This window comes from Callospermophilus lateralis, unplaced genomic scaffold (assembly GCF_048772815.1).
Source record: "Callospermophilus lateralis isolate mCalLat2 unplaced genomic scaffold, mCalLat2.hap1 Scaffold_65, whole genome shotgun sequence".
Classification (NCBI taxonomy): Eukaryota; Metazoa; Chordata; class Mammalia; order Rodentia; family Sciuridae; genus Callospermophilus; species Callospermophilus lateralis.
The window spans coordinates 1,138,554-1,163,051 of record NW_027514826.1 but is presented as its reverse complement, the minus strand read 5'-3'; the positions used below and the strand labels follow the sequence as shown (position 1 = coordinate 1,163,051).

General features: G+C 32.4%; 1 pseudogene; it reads right to left on the bottom strand.

Annotated features, from left to right (window-relative positions):
• Positions 1–3,384: 3,384 nt before the first annotated feature.
• LOC143389799 (abnormal spindle-like microcephaly-associated protein homolog) lies at positions 3,385–11,710 on the bottom strand (annotated as a pseudogene).
• Positions 11,711–24,498: the final 12,788 nt, after the last annotated feature.

The following is a 24,498-nucleotide window of genomic DNA, read 5'->3' as shown; positions in this document are numbered from 1 at the left end:
AAAAGATTTAAAGATCTCTCACAACTTAGAACAATTTTTTCAATGATGAAACCCCCCCCAAAATACTCAATATCATTATTGTTAGGGAAATGGAAATTAAAACCACAATGAAATAGCACTAGTCATTTCGAGTGTTTAAAACTATGCATGACCATAGCAAAAGTGCTCTTCAGGATGCTGTTGATGTAAATAAATATGCAAAAAACATATTGCATTATTTAAATGAGTCTTACCGAAAACTGAAATGGACATAAAAGAGATGGATAAAATGGGAAGCTGGCCAAGTTAATTAAATGAAATGTTCACACCTGAGTATGAATGAGGAGACTCCACTGGAAGGGCATGCAGGACTGGTAAGTGAAAACAAGGAATGCAACGCAATTACAGGGTAGTGATGCAACTACACTGCTTTTTTTTTAAGTATTGGGTATTTCTTTTAAAACATTAAATTGTATACTTTATTTATTTTTATGTGGTGCTGAGGATTGAATCCAGTGTCTCATATGTGCTAGGCAAGTGCTCTACAATTGAGCTACAACACCAGCCCCAACTACACTGCTTTTTATATTTTTTCACCTTACAATTTATTTTTAATTTATTCTAATTAGTTACACATGACAGTAGAATGCATTTTGACACAGCATTCATAAATGGCATATAACTCCTTTCTTTTGGTTGTATATGATGTAATTATACAGATTATATAATCATATATGGACATAGGGTAATAATGTCTGACTCATTCTACTATCCTTTCTATCCCCTCCTCTCACTGCCTTCTGCCCAAGTCAAAGTTACTCCATTCTTCCCTACCACACCCACCACATTATGGATCAGTATCCACTTATCAGAGAAAACATTCGGCCTTTGTTTTTTGGGGTTTGCCTTACTTCGCTTAGCATGATATTCTCCAGCTCCATCGATTTACCTGAAAATGCCATAATTTCATTCTTCTTTAAGGCTGAGTAATGTTCCATTGTGTATATACACCATATTTTCTTTATCCATTCATCTGTTGATATATAAAGAACTCAAGAAACAAATAACCCAATCAATAAATGGGCAAAGGAACAGAACAGGCACTTCACAGAAGAAATACAATCGATCAACAAATATATGAAAAAATGTTCAGCATCTCTAGCAATTGGAGAAATGCAAATCAAAACTACTCTAAAATTTCATCTCATTCTAGTCAAATGGCAATTATCAAGAATAAAAGCAATAATAAGTGTGTTATTAAAGATGTGGGGGAAAAGGTACACTCATACATTGCTGGTGGGACTGAAAATTGGTGTAACCACTTTGGAAAGCAGTGTGGAGATTCCTCAGAAAACTTGGAATGGAACTACCATTTGACCCAGCTGTTGCACTCCTTCGCTTATACCCAAAGAACTGAAAATCAGCATAATTCAGAGATATAGCCACATCAATGTTTATAGCAGTTCAATTCACAATACCTAAAGTATGGAACCAACAATTATTTTTTTTTAAATCTCACCCTATCTAGCTGTTCTAAGATAGGAATTGTACTTCTGTGTAATGCACAAGACACAATATCCTTATCATTAAATTTGACAGTGTATAAACCATAAAGGAAATTGCAGAGTAGGCTGCAACTTCACCCCACATAGTAAAACAGGGTTGTGCAGGAACAGCTCTATAATTCCTTACTTGTTAAATCTAACACCTCTCCCTGGGAATGGGCAAAGGGGAAGTCCTGGTAGGACTGCTTACCACTTACCGCTTACCGCTCCCTGGCTCAGTAATACTGTTAAATGTCCTTCAAAAGATTTTTGGTTTTGTGTAATATTCAACAAAGAAAAAAAAACTATTTAAACATCAGGAAGTCATTTTCTTGCATGCATAATATTTATTGTGCAATTACTAGTTGGTTATAGTTATATTTATAAGAAATTAGCACCATTAACGTTTATATGCTGGCCAATTAAATCCTAAAAGTATATATAATTTACCAAAGTAAATAGATTATTTATAGTAAAGCTCTGTTGAATGAAGGAAAACAAAACAATGAGAAAGTCAATAAAAATTACAAGGTTTGAAAAACACTTAGTACTGACACTTCATTGAGGAAAAATAAAGAGTGGGAAACAAAAATCTCCATTATATTTGAATATACTTTTGAACACATCAATATGTTTAGATCTATCTTAACCAAATTATAAGTTGTGTTAGCTTTGGATCACTGTGACCAAAATATCCAACAAGAACAACTTGGAAGAGGAAAGGTTTATTTGGCTCTCATGGTTTCAGAGGTCTTAGTCTAAAAACAGCCAATTCCATTTCTCTGGGCCCAAGGTGAGGGCAAAGATCATGGCAGAATGGTGTGGTAGAGAAGCACTGCTCCATTCATGGCATCCAGAAAGCAGAGAGAGAGAAGGGGTTTCAGGGAAGTGACTCACTTCCTTCAGGCCTGCCTCAACTGCCTACAGTTACCACTGAGTGAGTCTATTCAAACTAGGATGTATTGATTAGCTCTCATAGTCTAATCATTTCACCTCTGAACATTACAGCATCAACACAAGAGCTTTTGGACACCTGAGATGCAAACTATAACATAGGCAGACAATTTTAGGCTAGTTAGGATTTACTTACTATTTCAAACAGATAACATTTTTATAGTGTCCATGCATGGAAAACTTTGAGGTCCTATCAGACTTCTGTGGCCCTGGAGCCACATAGATACAGATGTCAATAGCCTAAAGTTTACAAAATAAGTAACTTTCAAACTAAATAACTTTCCAATTTGTAGTATGTAAATGAACAACAAGTTTCTTTTAAAGCAATACTATTCTCTTCCCACAATAAATTATAATACAAATTAAAATCAGTTCAAAGTTAAGGGGTTTTAGTATATATACACTTACTGGTTATATTCTTATAATTTCCCTAGAGAAGCTCATTTAACTCTCTGGATGCTTTAGCCAGTGAAGGATACAAATTAGTACATTATCCATACACATGTGTGGGAATATTTTATGCTCTTCTCATTTTCTAAGTGAATAGACAGAATCTTTGACTTTCAACATGTGTTTTAGTAAAATGCTTTTGCTTATCAATAAAACAGGTAATAATTGATTCCTTTCCTTTTAGGAATATGACTACATTCAAACTAATATAACACTTTAATAGACATGAGTAACAGTATTATAATCATCTTATGACATATTTATTTGTTATATGCATACAGCTATATTAAATAAAAAACAATGAAGAATTTAATAAACAGCTTAGTTATTTGTAATATACATATTTTTAATACAAAGTCAGATTTTAGAAATTGTACATAGAAAGCAAAAAGCACTTTACATATTCATAATTAGCTTTAATATTTCTTTATACTGTACACACTGAAAATGTTTATATTTACTGATAAGGAATGCCAAGTGTATCCATCACCATTTGAATAGCTTGCAGAGAATTGGTGATTTCTTCTATACTATCTCTTCTTAAAACCCAATCCTGTTTAAGTCTGTTTTAAAAAATACAAATAAAAATATGGTATTAAAACAGTATATTTCTTAAAAGAGTTAATTTCTTAAAAGAGTTAATTTTTATCTTTATGTGTTAACTAATTCATGACACATCATTTCTCTTACAACCTTTTCAAAGAGGTGGAAGAACTTCATATTATTGCCAATTATAAGTTCTAAAATATTTCCTTATGATACTGGCTTCTTTGAAGCTTATACTACTTATTTTGCTACCATCTTTTGCTCATTGACCATCTCCTAATTACGAACCTGCTCTTGGACTTCCCCCAACTCCTGCTACCATTCTCATTAATATCAACATCCATATGGCTAAAAAACCAACAGCATTCTCAGTTTTTGCAACCCTTTCCTTCCATTCTTTCTTAACCAACCCTTTCTCACATAGTTTACATTCTAGACTTTATCACCACTTCTGATTTATCCATGTTATCTGCTTTAATACAGTCACTGAACCAATTCCTCCACCCTGCTGAGATCTCTAGTTCACTTGACCTCAACACATACCTATTGTTCATTAGAATGTTATTCTCACTTTCCTCCCTAACTAGTTTAGTTATCTCAATATTATTCCATTCTGTTTCTTTCTCTTTTCAAACTTGTCTAGAAAATTCTGTTTGGGTTCCAAATTAAATAGAAATATCTTCTTTCTCCATTCCTATACAGATATTGCTAAAGAAACTATACATTTTTATTTTATGTCAAATGGGCATTTGAATTGCCTAGTATGCTTCTGCTCTCCCAGATGACTATTTTATTTCTTTCCTCTTTTCAAATATCCCTTCCATACTCTCTAAGCTACTTCTGAGTTGTTGAGTTTAAAATATCACACCACATTGAGAAAACGGTATCAATCAGGGGAGAGTTTCATGTATCTTCTCACACAAATCCCTACTATGTACACTTCCATCTTCTTATTCTTTCTTGATAAAAATCTAAATGCCTCACCATTGGTTAGTGGTCAAAATGCGGTATGTATCCATACGATGGAAAGGAGTGATAGAAAGGAGTGAAATTTCAATCCATGATCATATTCATTCATCTTTTGGCCTTAAGTGCTATCTACATCCTCAAACCAACAGTACTCCAATTTTTATCTAAAAAAATGTTCTTCTGTTCAACCATAGGCATGATTTTCCAATGGCTTATTTATATTTTCCTCTTATTTATGCTGTAGGTTTCTCAAGTTTATTCAAAACAAAAGCCATGCCATGATGCAACACTCCTGCCCACTCTGTGCTATCCTCTCCTCAACTCACCCTACAGGACTTAAAAATCACATGATGATTTCTCGGCCATTCTCTTTATCTTAGTAGTTGTCACTATCTTTATTATTTCACTCATTAATCTGTTTGCTCATTGTCATTCTTCCTGAACCACATAGCTTTACGCTGCACAACCAAATTGAAGCACTTTGTAGTTCAAGATGCAGCTCTATATGATTTGTACTCCCTGATCATGGGGAGTAACCACATAAACAAACACACCTTAAAAAAAAGTAACATAAACTAGGTAAACCACAATTATCTTTATGGGTCTATAACAGGCTAAATGGTGACCCTGAAAGATATATCTATGTCTAGTCACAGAATCTGTGATGTTACATTATTTAGAAAAAAGGAAAACAGGTTTTTTCTTTCTTTTTTACTGATATACTTAAGTAAAAGATCTTGATATAAAATCATCCTGGATTGGGCTGGGGTTGTGGCTCAGTGGTAGAGCACTTGCTTAGCACATACGAGGCCCGGGTTCAATCCTCAGCACCACATAAAAATAGAGATTAACATGGAAAATAAAACTGATATAACAAGGTTCTTAGCATTAGGTCTGAACTATTTAACATAAGGAATTTGTTGAATAGCTACTAAATACCCAAAGCTACATCAGTATTATTTCATTATAGTGAAATTGATTCCTTTAGATTTACTGAATAGTCTATTCTTTTTCTTTTTTTTTGGAATAGTCTATTCTTATTCAAATGTTTTTTCTCTATGGTTAAGAACAATATCTTGTTTATGATAGTGTTAACAAATATATATTTAAATGAATGAATGGTGACATGAAATTATAGAATACAATTAACTGCTTACCTTGAAACTATTCTGGTCCTTATTGGTGTTTCTGGAATAAAGGGAATACCTATGGAAGAATTCTTCTTTTGATTATTAAGTATTCTTTCAGCATTTATTTTATGTTTACGAGCTGTAAGTTTGTAGATGCTATAAATGTGGTCCACAACTTTGGGACTACTTCGTACATCCTAAAAAAGAAAGTGTACATTTACTAAAACCTAATAAAAATTCAATCTCTCCTAGAATAACAAAATCAATCATTTGAATACTATGCAGTAGGCTTTCAAGCTTTTAACAATCAAGAGCATGGCTCTCTAAGTATAGCAGGCAAATTATTTTAAATTGTGAAATAATATGTAAGACAATTATAAAGAGGAGAAATATTCAAAAATTGTAAATTTAATTCGATACTGAATGCAAAAAGGAACTATACTCAATATAACCTGTCATATCTAGATACTAAGTCCTATGAATTTTACCTCTTCCAACTTTCTAGAATCATCCACTTACCTCTCATTGACACAACCCTAGGTGAAGCACAATCTCTTGTCTAGCCACTACACATCTACATTTGCCTCCTTTAATGGTCTCCCCATATCTATACATGCTCTCCCAAATTCATTCTTCAGTCAGTAGCCAGGGTGATGCTAAAACTTAAATAGGAAAATATTATTCTCTTGCTTAAAATGCTTCAGTGGTTTCCACAGTTATCAGGGTAAAGGCAGGGCTCTGGTTACTCTTATGTTGATTGTGATACCTGGAGAGAATAACTCAGATGTCTCGGCACAGAAAAGCTTGAGACATATTTATGGTTATGATAGGTGGATAGAGAATTATACGTGTCTTATTTCCTACCCTGCTAAGGTAATTTGTTATATTCTCTAGTAAGTAGGAAATTCTTATTTACATGACTGAAATAAATTCTATTTTCAGAATTCAGTTTCTTTAATATCAAAATGAAACAATGAATACACACACACACACACACACACACACACTGATACTAGGCAAAAAACAACAACAACAACAAAAAAAAAAAAACCCAAGTTTGATCACATGCAAAATCCTATTTAGTGTAATGGTTACTAAAGGAAAAACATAAAATCTATACATAAAAGAACACAGAAAATAAGCTCAAAGAAAAGTAACTGATCAATACTTACAGAGGCTCTGTTTGTTGTCTTCAACAAAACAGCCAACAAACAACAAGTTTTTGTGAAAATGCTTCCACCCTTGTCTGCAACTTTGTCACCAGGCTTTTCTCGGTACATCTGCAAAAGCTCCAACAATGTGTGTATACAGTTTTCTACATCATAAACTGCTGAAGTAGTTTTCTCATACTTGAAGAGAACAGAATGAAATTAAAAGTTGTAATAAGCATACACATTTAAAACTGCCCAACCGTAAGGACAGCTTAGAGCCAAATCTTTGAAGCATCTGCCACAGGTACAAAGGACTTCATGAGATAATTTTTTGTTACTCCTATCATATTTGAATCTTATATGCATATTAATCTTCAAAAGTTCCTAACCACTTCAAAAGTTCCACATAAAACAAATTAAAGCTAAAATATATAAAAAAGAATATCTTGAAGTAAATAAAAGCAAGCTTCTAAAGAGAAGACCATTTTAGCAAGACTCTCTCATGAAAGAGAACTTATCTGTTACAGTTAGTCATAGGGTAAGATAATGAGTAAGGCAAGATCTAATTATACTATTTTACATCCTTCTTGAGAGGAAGATGTACTTTAGAATAAAACAAATTTGATACTAAAAATCTAGGATTAGTTTTTCATGCTTTATTTAATGATACTATTACATTCTAGGATTAGTTTTTCATGCTTTATTTAATGATACTATTACATTCATACTGAAATTTGCATGATTTCAAAAAATAATCATTCTAACATAAAAATAAGAAACCATTAATAGCTAACACTTGCATGGTATGTTTATGTATCAAGAACTTTTAAGTATATTAACTCATTTAATCTTCACAGTAACATTTTGAGATGAGTATTATTTTTTTCTATACCCATTTTACTGTGGAAGAAAGTAAAGCAAAGAGAGGCCAAATAATGCATAACAGCTTGCAGAACTGGGATTCAAATTCAGTAGTTTGGGTCTATGTTCTTAACCACTATTCCTCAATATATTGGGTACATTACAGTCATGGTTGTGAGGGTGGGCAAGGAAGGTAAATGTCTCATCTTAATACCACTGATTGTATGCAACTTCTGTAAGCATTATCATTCCTTTTCTATAAAATGGGAAATATATGAGTTACTTTACAGGATTATTATAAGGATTAAATTAAATAATGTACAAAAATACTGACAAGTTCTCAATAATACTATTATTCATATTATTATTCATATTATAAAAGTAATAGAAATAAAACAACAAAATAGCATTCATATCTATAGTTATCTTCATAAATTAAATATTTTTCCCCATCAAGACTCTTCATATACATGAATTTTAATATAGAGGCCTAATTTCAAACTTTGTTTTTTTTTCCTTTTTTGGTGCCATGGATTGAGACCAAGGGTAGTGCTTAACCACTGAGCCAAATCCCCAGCTTTTTTTTTCTAATATTTATTTTGAGACAATGTCTCACTAGGTTGCTTATAGTCTAAGCTGCTGAGGCTGGCTTAGAACCTGCAATCCTTCTGACTCCTTCCTGAGCTATTGGGATTAGGCATGCAGCACCATTCCCAGCCTAATTTCTAATTTAGAGCATTTCTACTCTACTTCATAGAGACTCATCCAGTCCACACTGGATGTGTGTATATGTGGACGTATGTATTTAATCCTGCAGAGTAATACCTTTATTTTACAATTTATATAAATTCTATTAATTCTATCTATCTAATAATTTGCAGAGTTACATTTTTTGAACAATGAATATTTCATTATTAAAATGGAAAACTACCTTAGCTACATTAAGCAAAACTTGTACAGGATATCTGATGACCTCCATACAAGGAACACTACGATTACGACTTCAGATTAAAACAAATATTTTAGAAATTGCTCCACTCTCAGCCATGTTCTCACAACAACGTGGAGATATTCTGGTAACAACCTCTGAAAGAGAAAAAGACACGTTAATTTCCAGTAACAACAATGCATTCCAATTTTATATATAACTATAATGTAATAAGTAGAAAAATAAATAAACAGAAGACCAATTGAATAGAGAAAGAGGACAGGGGAGGGACTGGGAGAAGAAGAAGTACAAAGGATTGAAATGGAGCAAACTGGCCGGGTGTGGTGGCGCATGCCCATAATCTCAGAGGCTTTAGAGGTGGAAGCAGGATGATTCCCAAGTTCAAAGCCAGCCTCAGTAACTTAGCCAAGCCCTATACAACTTAGCAAGATCCTGTCTCTAAGTGAAAAAATAAAAATAAAAAACAGACTGGGGATGTGGCTCAGTGGTTGAACACCCCTGGGTTCAATCCCTGGTACCTCTCTGCCCCCCCAAAAGAAATGGAGCATATGAAGTTATTTGCATTTATGTCAAAATGAACCCCACTACAATGCTCCAAGAAAAAATGAAGTCTTAGTTAATACTGTGTAATCACAATGTTCTTTAAATATTCAAAGATAAAAAATGCATTCCTAATCTTATGCAAGATATTGTTATAACAAACTAACCGAGGTGTTTTAGGGTCTCAAGAATGGCAGAAAGGTGCTTATACGTTAAAAGATAATGAAGTGCAAGTGTGGTTCTTTTGTAGAGTTTATCTTCTTCTCTAATATCCCTATTAACCATCTGAAGACTTAACCGTATAGCTTTAATTTTTGTACAATCATGTTTCTTCCTCCAAGAGTAGCCTCTCCATAATGCCTTAAAGAGATAAAAGAATGATTTTAAGATTACAGCCCGTATTGTTTTGAATTTATATATACATTTATTTCTACAAAATAAATATTTTCAGTAAATTTATATGATATGAACAGATACATTTCAACTAAAACCTCAATTTTGGTTTTATTCCTGTATCAAAAACCATAGTTTTCACTTATCTGAAGTTTAGTTATTCTACCATTAAATTTTTCCTGTCTTATGAGAAGGAGAAAGAGACGTACTGCTTTCTGTATTACTGATGCAGCCCTATTTTTCTGGTTCATACATTCTTGAACTTCATGCTCAATTTTATGATGCTATAATATTTCTCAATAAATCTCTTTCGTTCTAATTTTGCTCGAAACCATCTCTGTTTAAAATGTGAAGATTTTTTCACTTTTAATACACACATTTTTAAAAGTAGACAAAAACGTACATACATTTATATACATATTTTATATACGTTAGCATTCTTCATAGCCATGTGAAGTTTACATGCTCCTTGAATTATAAAAGCAGATAATATGAAGCTGCTATGAAGTGAAGGGGGAAGCCAAACTGGCTGTCAATGCTAAACTCTAAAGGAGAAAGAAATAGAAGGTCAAAACGCCTTTCAAACCTCTAGTATCATTTCCCCCTTCTACTTCGTAGAGACTCATCCAGTCCACACTGGATGTGTGTATATGTGGACGTATGTATTTAATCCTGCAGAGTAATACCTTTATTTTATAATTTATATAAATTCTATCAAACTATACAACATTCTGAAAATTATTTTTTCACTAAATATTTTATTGGTACATGCATGTTAATTATACAAATAAGAACATTATCCAGAATATAGAATTCCTATAAACCATAATCAAAAAGAACATCAAGTAGAAAAAAGGGACAAAGTGCCTAAAAAGAAAGATTAGAAAGAGCACATGATACACAGATAAGAACTTGAATAATAAATGTAAAAATTTCAGAACTGCTGGCAATCAAGTAAATGAAAAACAAAATGAGATACCATTTCCAATTCACTGGAATGGCAAAAATCAGGGTGTCTTCTGATGCCACTGTTGTGAAGGATTTAGAGGAACAGGTACCCTCCAACTTTACTAGTGGGAGTATAATAAATGAGTAAAATTACATCAGAGAGTAATTCACAGCTTTATTGCTGTTCCATAAAGAAGATTTCCAAACTTACAGTCATTCTGATAGCTATATGCTGAAAGTGTTACATATTATATGATCTTTCCATAAGGAATCTGAGAATTGTTCAATATATGTCAAAAATTTCTAAGAGGAAAGTTACATCTCATAGTTTTTCTGCAAAAGACAAACTGACCTGAATACAAATGGCTGAATTAACCCATTTGTTAGCATTCTTCATAGCCATGTGAACTTTATATGCTCTTTGAATTCTAAGAGCAGACAGGTGATAATATGCAGCTGCTGTGAAGTGAAGGAGCCAAGCTTTGGCTCTCTGTTCTAAAATCTAGAGGAGAAAAAGAATATTAATAATCAAGTGTCTGACTTTTTTGATACACCAATATTTTAACTGAAGAAATTTTTTGAAGTACTATAACAAATGAGTTGATTGCTCAGTTGTATAGCATGTAGAATATTAAAATATTTTATTTTTTATTGGTTCTTTTTAGTTATATATAATATTAGGATTCATTTTGACATAATTTAAAATCAGAATATAATTTGCTATAATTCAGATCCCAGTACATCTCTTTTCCTTCCCCCACTTCCTGCCCTGTTCCCTTCCCTCTATTAAAGTGTCTGATTATTAAGATAGTTTTTTCTCTTATGTAACTATCATGATTCAATGTGATTATAATCCTGTATTTCAAAATATTTAGAATAATTTAACTCATGATTCATAGTATGTAAGCAAAATTATAGCATTTAACTAAACTACCCAACAACAGCAATTTAAGACCTTCAATGTATGAATAATGAAAGATATCAATGCTAAAAAACAAAAAAGGCTACTGTATTCCAGCAGAATAGTTAGAAATGGTGATGTTAAATCTGATAAAATTATATGAATTAATTGTTCCAGTATTAGTGTAGCACAAATCCAGTGTAAGATTCTTATAGTATGGCTTTCAACAGTGATCTTGGGGCTTTAGATTTCTAATATATATGAGTAAAATACAAAAGAACTCTATTTTAGGTTCAAATCAGGCTGTTATGTCTATGCCAGTGCTTTATATATTGGAAGCCAAATGTCATGAGCTCCCTTAACAGAATTACCTTTTGCTGAAGATTGGGTGACATCACAGGAATGGTAGTTACAATTCCTTAAGGGCAGCAAAAGGCTACCTGAGTAAAAATTAACATCTTTAACCTATGAAACCTTTCCCTCATACTTCTTTCAGTTTTTTTGTTGAGTCATTATACAAGAGAAATTTTATTTTGCATCTCTGGCAATGGGAAGCAGTAGGGTCCCACAAATTTCCCACAAATCACAGGATTTCATGCTTTTATGTCTGAATTTTATTCCTTCGTGTGTGTATATGTTTATGTACACAACATTTTCTTTATCCATCTAATGATGAGCACTTCAAATGAATCCATAACCTGCTGGCTACTGTGAATATGACTTCAATAGATATATAAGTGCATGAGTCTTTTCAACATATTGATTTTATGTTTTTTGGACATGCACACACACACACACACACACACACACATTGGGATTGATAGATCATATGTTGGGATTGATAGATCATATGGCAATGCTATTTAGTTATTTCAGAAAGCTCCAATGCTGTTTTCCATATCATGTTTCTATCATCAGTGTGCAAGTATTTGTATTTATCCACATCCTTGCCAGCACTTGCTATTTATTTATTTATTTATTATCTTTTTGAAAATAGGCATTCTTCCTGGAGTCAGGTGATATTTCATTCTGGTTTTGATTTGCATTTCCTTAGTAAATAAAGATATTGAACTTTTTCATCTGTATGTTTTTTTTTGAGAAATGTCTGTTAATATATTTAGCCCATTTGTAAATTGGCTTATTTATTGTTTTGCTATTGAGTTGTTTGTGTTCCTTATATATACTAGATATTAACAGATATGTAGTTTACAAATATTTTCCATAATTCTATAGATTGTGTCTTTGTTGGCTGTCTTTGTTGTACAGAATCTTTTTAGTTTGCTCTAATCCCATTGTCAACTTTTGGTATTGTTGCTTGTGCATTTAGGGTCACATCAAAAAAATATATTTATATATATATATGTATATATCTCATATATCCCTGGAAAAATGTCCTGAATTATTTTTCCTATGTTTTCTTCTGGCAGTTTAAATTTTAGTTCTTACATTTTTGTCTTTGATCTATTTGAGTTGATATTTGTAAATGTTATGGTTTAGTTATGAGTTATGGTTTAGTTATGAAGTGAGCCCCAAAAGTTCATGTGTGAGACAATACAAGAACATTCAGAGGTGAAATGATTGGTATCAGGGTAATGCTTATAAAAACCTTGACCTAATTAGTGCATCAATCTACTTGAATGGACTAACTGGGTAGTGACTGTAGGCAGGTAGAGTGTGGATAGATGAGGTAGGTCACTGAGGGCATGCCTCTGGAAAATATATTTTTTCTCTGGTAGCAGAGCTCTCTGTGCTTCCTTGATGCCCATGTTCTGAGCTACTTTATTTTACCATACCTTTCTGCATGATGTTCTGCCTCACCTCCAGCTCAGAAAAATGGAGTGAGCCATCAATGCCCTGAGACTTCTGGAATCATGAGTCACAAGTTAAATTTTCCTCCTCTAAATTGTCCTTATCAGGTCTTTTGATCACAGTGGCAGGAAAACTGACTAGAACTATGAGAGATAGGGATCTGGTTTCATTCTTTTGCACAAGGATATCAGTTTTCCCAGAAAATTTTTTTTTTCTTTTGAAGACATTGTTCTTTCTTCATTGTGGGTTCTTGGCTCCTTTATCAATAATATGTGGGGTGTAAATGTGTGTAATTACTTTTGGGGTCTTTTTTCAGTTCTATTGGTCTTTGTCTTTTTATGTCAATACCATACTGTTTTGATTATTAGCGCCTTTTTATATTTTTAATAAAATAGTGTAATGCCTCTTACTTTGATCCTTTTGCTCAGAATTGCTTTGGCTATTTGGAGTCTTTTGTTTTTATGTATGAACTTTACAGTTGTTTTTTTATGTCTGTGAAAAATTGAATTTGTATATTGTATTTGATCTCTTCATTGTTTTAGGTAATATGGCATTTTAATAATAATAATTTTTCTAATTCATGAACATGAAACATCTTTCCATTTATTTGTATACTCCAGAATTTCTTTCATCATTGTGTTGTAGTTTTCATTGCAGATGTCTTTCACCTGTTTGGTTAAGTTTATTTCTTATTATTAATTCTACTAAGGTGGCATATCACTTGAGTTGATTTGCATATACAGAATCACCCTTGCATTTCAGTGATGAATCCCACTTGATCAGAGTGAATGATTCTTTTTAATATGTTGTTAACTTTGGTTTGGTAGTATTTTGTTTAGAATTTTTTTTTTTTTATGTTTATCAGGGATAGTGAGCAATAAATCATTTTCTTTCATGGGATGGCAGGACTTTAACTGGTTTTGATGTCAGGGTAATGCTTGCCTCAGAAAGTATTTGAAAGAACTTCATTCTCTTTTTTTAAGTTTTTTGAATAATTAAAGAAAAATTGGTATTAATTCTTCTTTATGTATTTGGTAGTCAGTTTCACAGTGACATTATCAGGTCCTAGGCTTTTCCTTGATGGAAGACTTTGTATTACTGATTCAGGCTCATTGCTCATTATTGGTCTGTTCAGGTTTTCTATTTTTTTTTTATTCAGTTTTGTTGGATTCACCTTTTCTTATGAATTATCTTGTTCCTTGGCATACAGTTATTTGTATTCTGTGGTATCAGTTGTAGTGTCTCAACTTTCATCTCTGATTTCATTGTTTGAGTCCTCTCTTATTTTTGCTAAAAGTTTGCTAATTTTGTTTGATTTTTCAAAAGACCAACTCTGTTCCAACAATATGTTGTGTTGTTCTTTAGCAGCCATTTATTTATTTATGATGTGATCTTTATTCTTTCTTTTCTTTTGCCAATTTGGGGTTATGTTTGTTATTTTTCTATTTTCTTTAGGTAAATGTTGGGTTGTTCATTTGAGATCATTCTACTTCCTTAAGATAGCGATTTATTGCTTTGTATATCTTTCTTCTTTCAACTGCTTTTACTGTATTCCATAAGTTTTAGTATGTTGTGTTTCCATTTTCATTTATCTCCATAAGCTTTTCTATTTCTCTTTTAATTACTTCAATGACCCAGTGGTTGTTCAGGAGTATATATTTTAATTTCCATGTATTTATGTTTCCAGACTTCCTCCTGATACTGATTTCCACATTCATTTCATTGTGGTCAGAAAAGATACCATATTATTTTCATTTTTAAAAAATGTCTTAAGACTTATTTATTGGCATAACATTAACATAGAACTCATTCCAGAGAGTATTCATATAAAGTTAAGAAGAATGTGTATTCTCCATCTGTTGGATGGAATGTTCTGGAAACACCTATTTGTTATAATTTATCAATAGTATTTTAGATTAAATATTTAGTCTTGGTTTCACAATACCATTCCCAAATTACCATGAACAAGTCTTTTAACTTCTATGAATCTCATCTTTAATATATAATGGGGATTTGTGACTGTTTAAAGGAAAAACATATATTTTGTCAAATGTAGCTCCATTTTATTAGTAATATGATAACTTATTTTCTAATTTGTCACCCTTGTTTTCATTTTATATTTTTATATGCTTCTAACTTGTTTTAATTTAGAAATGGCAAGATAAAAAATCACACACATGGGCTGGAGTTGTAACTCAGTGGTAGAGTGTCTGCCTAGCACATGTAAGGCACTGGGTTCAATCCTCAGAACTACATATAAATAAAATAAAGGTATTGTGCTCATCTACAACTTAAAATATTTTTTAAAAAACAAAAACACACACATTATACATATACAATCATGCTATATTGGTATAAAAAGCATATAGTAGCAAATTTTAAAATATGTGAAAAATGAGATATGATCTCAATTATAATATAATCTTATTAATTGTAAATAAAAGAGTATGCAAGTCTGGTTATAGGCTGGATATAAAAAATTATAAAGCAATTAAAGTTCTAAAACTGATAAGAGAAATTTTGCCAGATTTACTATTGACTGTTCATTGGTAATCACAGTACTTTAAAAAAAACAGAAGTGAGGCATGTCTTCAGAAAAACAACAAAACAGCAAAAGAAAGCGATGAGACAATCATTTTTATTTTTACATGTTTTCAAATATATCTTTGGATAAGTTTTATTCTTCAAATTTATGACTTAAAACATAAAATTAATAGATTCATGTAACAAACATCTATGAGCCAGCATCTATTCTTAAACCTCTGAATGTCTTAGCTTAATTATGTCATCTATTAAAATGACTTTATTCTAAATGAGAAAATCAAACCCACTAAGTATATGTATAATTTGCAATTCAATTATGAAAAAGTTCTTCACTAAAAATAATTAGGTCATAATTACAGCCCCCACCAGTGTAAAGATTAAGTCAATATCATGTAGAAGCTTATGCTGTACAATCCTTTTGCTATTTTCCCTCAGCAAACAATAAAGAAAGGCTTATGATATATGAAAAGAAGCATAAATAAATGACTAAAATTACTTGTGAGATCTTGCAATCATAGAAAGGTAGATGATCATAACAATAATAACTCTTTAGATTTTTTTAACCTCAGATAGTATTTCTGATTTGTGCAACTGTATTGCGCCTATTAATTTATAGTCATATTTTAATTTTTTCTGCTTGTACAGGATTTTGAAAATTATATCTTCTTCTTTTACTCTATGTATTAATACATGGATAATTAAAAGTCAAAAATACATTTCAGACCTCTGAGATGCCTTATTTGAAAATGTTTTCTTTCCTCAATGGCCTCATGACCTCCTTTCAGTCTTGGCAATTGCTTTTTAATTTTTAAATTTTAATTTAGAAGACACTTAATTTAAGTGTAGCTGATGATAGAAAGTATCATTGTGTAATAAACATGATTTTCTCATTTTTGCCCTTTTTTCTTTCAAATTAATAGAATAAGAAGTTCCAACATTTTGAATAAGGTACATTACCTTCTTATTTCCTGTCTTTATTCTTTTCTGATGCAGGTCAGCTAGACCTCAATATAGAAAGCCAGGTCAGTCAAGCATTACTTATTATCCTTTATTGCCATCTATTCTTTGCCTTTTACTTTAGCCTAGACTGAACAGAATCCAGGACATCCAAAAACAAAGATTGTTTCTCCTCTCCTGCTATCGTATCTTACCATTTATCATGACATCACAGCAGCACTAACAACAATGCTATTCTTTAGAGTAGACATCTGTGTTTTACAACACCCCTTTTGCTTAGGAAATGTATCCATGGGTGCAATAATACTGAGATTAAAAGTTATATTTTGTGGTAGGATATCTATTACAACAGATTGACTTTGGAGGAATTTGGAAACCAAGTCATATAGAGATTGAAATTTGGTTAACTTAATTTTTGAGATGCTAAGGTCATCATAAAAGTGGCCACTATTTTGATTTCTTAGATCAGGCTTTATTTAATACACAATGGCCCCAGAATTTAAAAAAATCAATTTTAGGCTGGGCTCAGTAGCCCACTGTAATTCCTGTGGCTCTGGAGGGTGAGGCAGGAGGATCACAAGTTCAAGGCCAGGCTCAGCAATTTAGCAAGGCCCTAAGTAATTTAGTGAGATCCTGTCTCAAAACAAAAGCACAACAGAAAAAAAATTAAAAATAAAAATTAAAAAAACAGGATGTGGATATGTCTCAGTGGTTAAGTGTCTGTGGCTTCAATTCCCATAGCAAAAATAAAGGAAGAGAGAGATTAAAGAAATCTGATTTAGTTGCCCTCTGGAAGTAATGTATAGATATTAATCTATTTTGGATTATAGATTTTTCATGATTTAGTTTCTTTAGAACTCAGAATCCTTTGTTCTAACTTAATGACCATATATATTTTTCTCATGAAGTCTTTTACTTTTTTATTGCATCAATCTGCCATCCTTTTGCACTCTGCAAAATTATTCAATGATATGTGAACAGTGCAATAGGGCATAATTGTGGAAATAATTTTCTGTTGTCTATTGAGAAATAATTTTTAAGATTCGGGTATACTTTGTAAGATGAATTTCTGGTCTTCAGGTAATTTAATATGGTGATCAGAGGGTTCTGGATAACAGTTAAATCTCATGTTCCCTGTCCCCAACTGTCTATAATGTAGCAATAACATGTAGAAAACAAGTCTGTGTATATGATCATGCTAGTTTTTTTCTTGATAGTTAAATGATCTTTATTGTTTGGTTCAAAAGTTAAGCCTAAATGCTACTAAAATCAGAACTGGCCTAGCAGAGAGGGTCAGGTTCAGTGATTTCTTTGGCTTTTTTTTTTTATGGTACTGGGGATTTAATTCAGGGCTCTTTTCCACTGAGCTCTATCCCCCAGCCCAAATCCCCTTTTTTATTTTTAGTTTTTTTTAATTTTGAAACAGGTTTTCACTAAGTTGCTGAGGCCTACCTCAAACTTGTGATTTTCTTGTCTTAGCTTCCCAAGTTGCTGGGATTATAGGCCCGTGTCCCTGTGTCCAGGTTCAACAATACATTTCCCCATTGTTATCCAGAGCCTAAAGACACTTGGATGCAAAAAAAAATTCAGAGAGAACAGATTTCAGCAGAAACCAAAATGTATCCAAAAGGAAGGGGTTTAGAATATCCCTTCCATTCTTTCAAGGGTATAAAAAGGAAGAAATTTTTATGTTATGTAGGATGCTTGTCAATGATTATGATTGGAGGATAAATTAACTTTTATAGTTAATTGGTCTACCATATACCAACTTAGATCATGCATTGTTTTAGCAAACAGTTAAGTTTTTATAATACTCAGGATGTTCCCGCTCAGCAAATTCCTTCCTTTTGACAAGTCAGCAAGTTCAGAGTTGTTACCACAGAACCAAGTGGATTCTGAATTTCACATGGAGTCACCAGTGTCAACATTCTTTCAGGTCCTTTTCTCTCTTTTTTATGGTCACCCTTCGCTCTCCCACAACAGAAAAAGAAAACACTATAATGTGGTATTGCAAATGTTGAGTCTAATTACCCATAACTGGAATCATTATATTGCAAATGGCCATGTCCTTGGGAATCTTTTTTTTTTTTCAAATTCTAAAGGAGATAGGAAGTTTAATAATTAAAGTTTGACTTCCTGGGGAAGATTCTGATTCCCTAGAGCTCATGTAAAGTAACAGAATGATTAGAAGACCTGTCTAGTCCTTGAACATCAATGCATGTGCTTTTACTTCAGATTTGAGGAGCGCTGCCTTTTGGTGGGAGACTTCAGCAGTGTAAGCCTAATAACAAAGTGCATTGTTTTTCATTTTCCTTGATGTTTTCTATGTATACGTGTCTTTCTATCTGGGGCACTTAATATGAAGAAAAACCCTACTAATATCAAACAATTAAAATTGAGTTCATGAACCTGAAAAGAATTTGCTCCCAAAAGGGAGAACAATATGTCTGTTGTCCCTTGCTGGCATCTTTTGAAATTTATATCTATTCAGTTTTAAATATAGCAAAATAATTCTGGGATTATATTCACCTTATTGACAGAATATATTTTTAGAATGAAATGATTATACCAGGTTTTGAAATCAGTGCATATATTTAAACTTTACAAAATCTTATACACGTGAGATTGTTCTTGGGTCAGTCAAGAATTAACAGAACTTTCTAAAAATCTAGCACAATCTTTTGTATTAACCTTTTGAATGATTAGTATGCCATATGTTGTATAATTAATAATGAGAACACTTGAATTAATACTTCCATCTGGTCCAAAATGTGTTTAGGAAAAATAGGCTTCACTCTTTGTAACAGATAGGGACTGTGTTTTGTGGCATAAAATAGGAAAAAAAATTCCAAAATAATAGTGGCTTGAACAAGGACTGAGTTTATGTATCTCACTCAAAATAGTTGCAGAAATAGGAATTCAAGATGGGTTAGGCATTTCTACCACTCTCTTGGGAACCGGGCTTTGTCTCATGTCAACTCTAGCACTTCTAGGTTCTAATCATATTTCTTAGTGTCCCCAATAATTTCAGCTATCCATTCACATGCCAGGGAGCCAAGCTAATAAAGGAGGAAGAAGAAAAGACCACACCTTTATAAGATTTCCTAGAATTCCCATAAAACCCCTTCCCTTATAAATCAATGGCCCAAATTTAGTCACATGGCCACATACAGCAGAAAGACCCTTAGAAATACGTCTTTCACCCAAGTATGGGTCGGTTCTGTTGCTAAAGAGAACAGATTTTGGGGAAGTAATGAATGGTCTCTGTTACAATGTTTGAGACATTAATATTCTCAAAAATAATAAAATATTAAAGGCTATACATTTTAAAGTGACAGTGAAAGATGGTCATGTTTTAGAGAAAGCTATAATGACAATTTGAATCTATTTATATTTTTTTAAAAAAACTTTAGATTGATAATATTGCTTATCGAGTATAAAATAGTAACAGGCAGATGTCTCAGCTTCATCCAGGAGAAGAAGTGTTGTTATTTCCTCTTTCCTTAATTCATTTCTCTTGGTCAGGAGAGAGACAGATAGCATCACCCTTCTCCTTGCTCTCTTAAACCTAGGAAACTCAAGTAGTCTACCTTTAAGTAATCTCGGGGGAGAGAGAGGCTGGGAGCAAAGGAGAAAAGCCAAGTTTATTACTAAAATGAACAATGATAGTATATCATGCAGTAAATTTGAAAAGTGACTTGATCTGTTTTATACATACTAAAGAAGTTCATATTCCTTCACTATGTTCTGCTCATATATTTTGACTACTTGATCAGTTATATTAAAACATTTTAAACAATTTTCTTGTTAGTCCCTAGATTATGCTTGATTTCTTCTTCAGAGCATCTATAAATTTAGAATCTGCTATGATATTTGGATAGGGCAAAACCACACAAGTATCAAACTAGAAATTGGCTAGTTTTCCCAAAGTTATGGATAAATTTCATTAATTGTGGTTCCACTGAAATTAGACATTTTTTTTATTAAATAAGCATGATTATTGAACAGCGTCTAGTTAATATGTCTGAGAGAGAGAATACCTTGTACAAAGCAATCTAAAATGCACCAATAGCTTAGTACACATTAATTATTGTGCTTAATATGCTCCAATATAGCAATTAATATATTTCTCAAGCTTAATTTTACTCAATTATTTTAAAGTAGCTACGTTTAGCTTTATAAATGGATAGTGTAGTTTCAATTCTAAGATGTTCTTTCTATTGTACCCTCTGAGAAACTCTAGATCACACCAGTTGCTCAAGGATGTGTGATTTAAAACCCGTTCTAGTTTATGAATAACCACATCTGACTGCAATTAGGAGAAAATGAAAGGTTTTTTTAAATATCTTTACTGTTTTGACTGTCTTTTTAGGTTATTGTGCTGAATGTTTCTCATAATTTTGGACTAAATAGAATCCTATCATAAAGAAAATGAATGTTTAAATAATTTTTATTTGGCAAAAATATAAATTTAAGAAATTTCAAAGATAAAAATATTGACAATAATTTTTATGATTTAAGAAATGTCATTAATACTTGTTTATCTAAACATAAAACTAATTCTTAACTCAAAAGCATAATGACAGGGACTGGGGATGTGGCTCAAGTGGTAGCATGCTCACCTGGCATGCGCAGGGTGCTGGGTTCGATCCTCAGCACCACGTAAAAATAAAATAAAGATGTTGTGTCCACCAAAAACTAAAAAAAATAAAAATAAAAAATATTTAACAATTCTCTCTTTAAAAGAAAGCATAATGACAAATATGAAATAGAAAAAAATGTTCACAGCAACATAGACATACTGCAGCATAGTCAATAATGAATAATGTTACATCTACTTAACATATAAATCGTGCTCATGAATAATATAAATTAAAAAATATTAGAACGGTTAACAATATTAGAACGTTCAATGAAGAATTCAAATCACAATAAGATATATATTAGCTATATAATTATTTTATTTACTCTAATTTGTTATATATGACATCAGAATGCATTTAATTTTATATACACATATAGAGTACAATTTTTTTATATCTTTTGCACACAAAGTAGAATCACACCATTTGTGTCTTCATACATGTACTTAGGCTAAAGATGTCCATCTCATTCCACAATCTTTTCTACTCCTATTCCCCCTCCCTTCCCCTACCTCGGCTTTTCCCCTTTGCCCTTTCTTGAGTTTCTCTAATCCTCCCTCCAACCTCATTATGAATATGCATCCTTATGTCAGAGAAAACATTTGGCATTTGATTTAATAGGATGGGCTAACTTCACTTAGTATTATATTCTCGCACTCCATCTATTTTCCTGTAAATGCCATGATTTTATTCTCTTTTAATGCTGAATAGTATTCCATTGTGTATATATACCACATTCATCAACTGATGGACATCTACGTTGGTTCCACAGTTTAACTATTGTGAATTGTGCTGCTATAAATATTGATGTGTCTCTGTCCTTGTAATATGCTGTTTTTAAGTCCTTTGGGTATATACTGAGGAGTGGGATAAATGGGTCAAATGGTGGTTTCATTCCCTGTTTTCCAAGGAATCTCTAAACTCCTTTCCAAATTGGCTGCACCAGTTTGCAGTCCCACCAGCAATGTATGAGTGTGCCTTTTTCCCCACATCCTTGCCAACACATATTGTTGTTTGTATTATTAATAGCTGCCATTCTGACTGGAGTGAGATGAAATCTTAGAGTAGTTTTGATTTGCATTTCTCTAATTATTAGATATGATGAATGCTTTTTCACATGTTTGTTGTTTGATTATATCTTGGCCCATTTATTGATTGGTTTATTTGGTTTTTGGTGCTTAGATTTTCGAGATTTTTATATATCCTAGAGATTAGTGCTCTATTGGATGTACATGTGGTAAAAATTTGCTCCCATTCTGTAGGCTCCATATTCACCTCACTGATTGTTTCTTTTGCTGAGAATAAGCTTTTTAGTTTGAATCCATCCCATTTATTTATCTTAATTTAATTATTGTGCTATAGGAGCCTTATTAAAAAAGTTGGGGCATAATCTGACATGATGGAGATTTTGGCCTACTTTTTCTTTTATTAGACACAGTGTCTCTGGTTTGATTCCTAGGTCCTTGATCCACTTTGAATTGAGTTTTGTGCATGGTGAGAGATAGGGGTTTAATTTTATTTTGTTGCATATAGATTTCCAGTTTTCTCAGTACCATTTGTTTGACTCTTGAAGTTGAGAAGCATTTGTTTGATGAATGTTATATCTTTTGGGTGATTGGTCCCTTGAGCAGTATGAAATGTTCTTCTTTATGCCTTTTTATTAACTTTTGCTTTCAGTCTGCTTTATTTGATAGAAACCCCTGCTTGTTTCTACAGTCCATGTGAGTGGTATGGTTTTTCCCAACCTTTCACCTTCAGTCTGTGGATGTATTTTCCTATGAGATGAGTCTCTTGGAGGCAGCATATTGTTGGGTCTTTTTTAAAAATTAAATCTGTCAGTCTATGTCCTTTGATTGGTGAATTTAGGCCATTATAATTCAGGCTTATTATTGAGACATGATTTGCATTCCCAGCCATTTTTGTTTATTTTTGATATTTAACTTGACTTGGTTTCTCCTTTGATTAGTTTTTGCTTTACTGTAATACCTCCCTCTGCTGATTTTCATTGTTGTTTTTCATTTCTTCCTCATGGAATATTTTTGCCAAGGGTATTCTGTAATCTAGGCTTTCTAGCTGTAAATTCTTTCAACTTTTGTTTATCGTGGAAGATTTTTATTTCATCATCAAATCTAGAGCTTAAGTTTTCTGGATAGCAGATTCTTGGTTGGCATCCATTTTCTTTCAGAGCTTGATATATGTTTTTCCAGTGTCTTCTAGCTTTGAGGATCTGGTTTGAAAAATCTGCACATATCATATTTGGTTTCCCCCTATATGTAATCATATTCCTTTCTTTCATGTGTTTTAATATTCTCCCTCATTATGTATGCTAGGAATTTTCATTTGAATGTGCCTTGGGATGGATCTGTTGTGATTTTATACATTTGGCATCCTTTAAGCCTCTCATATTTGGTTTTCCAATTCATTTTTCCTGTTTGGAAAATTTTCTGATATTATTTCATTGAATAGGTTGTTCATTTCTTTGGTTTGGAAATCTATGCCTTCCTCTATCCCAATAACTCTTAAATTTGGTCTTTTTATGATATTCTATACTTCTTGAATGTTCTGCTCATGGTTTATTATCATCTTTATTGTAAGGTCTACATTCTTTTTAAGATTATATATTTTGTCTTCATTGTCTGAGGTTCTGTCTTCCAAGTGGTCTAATCTGTTGGTGATGCTTTCAAATGAACTTTTAATTTGGGTGCTTTTTTCCATTTGAAGGATTGTTGTGGTTTTTTTTTTTTTTTGAACCTCTATCTCCCTGTTGAAGTAATCTCTTGCTTCCTGATTTGTTTATGTAGTTCTTTAACAAAATGATCTTTTGCTGCTTGTAATTTACTCTCTTATATCATCCTTTAATTCACTGAACATTTTAATTATGTACATCCTGAACTCCTACTCTGTTCTTTCTTCTTTTTCTGATGGCCATGGATTCTAATAATGTAGTATCTTGATATGTTGGGGGCACTTTCTTCCCTTATCTTTTCAGATTGTTAGTGTGTCTTCCCTTCTAGCTCTGTGGATCCGAGGCATTAGCCTATAGGCTTATAATGCCCCTGCAGGGTTCAAATACCTCTCCTTTGAGGGGAAGGACAATATTATCAGTTCCCAATCTAAACAATACATAAGTTTAAACCAAATAAATGCTATTAAAACATTTACATTTTGTCACAATATACAGAAGTGATGAATTCAGTTATTATCTATATTACCTACAATAAACAGTAGGT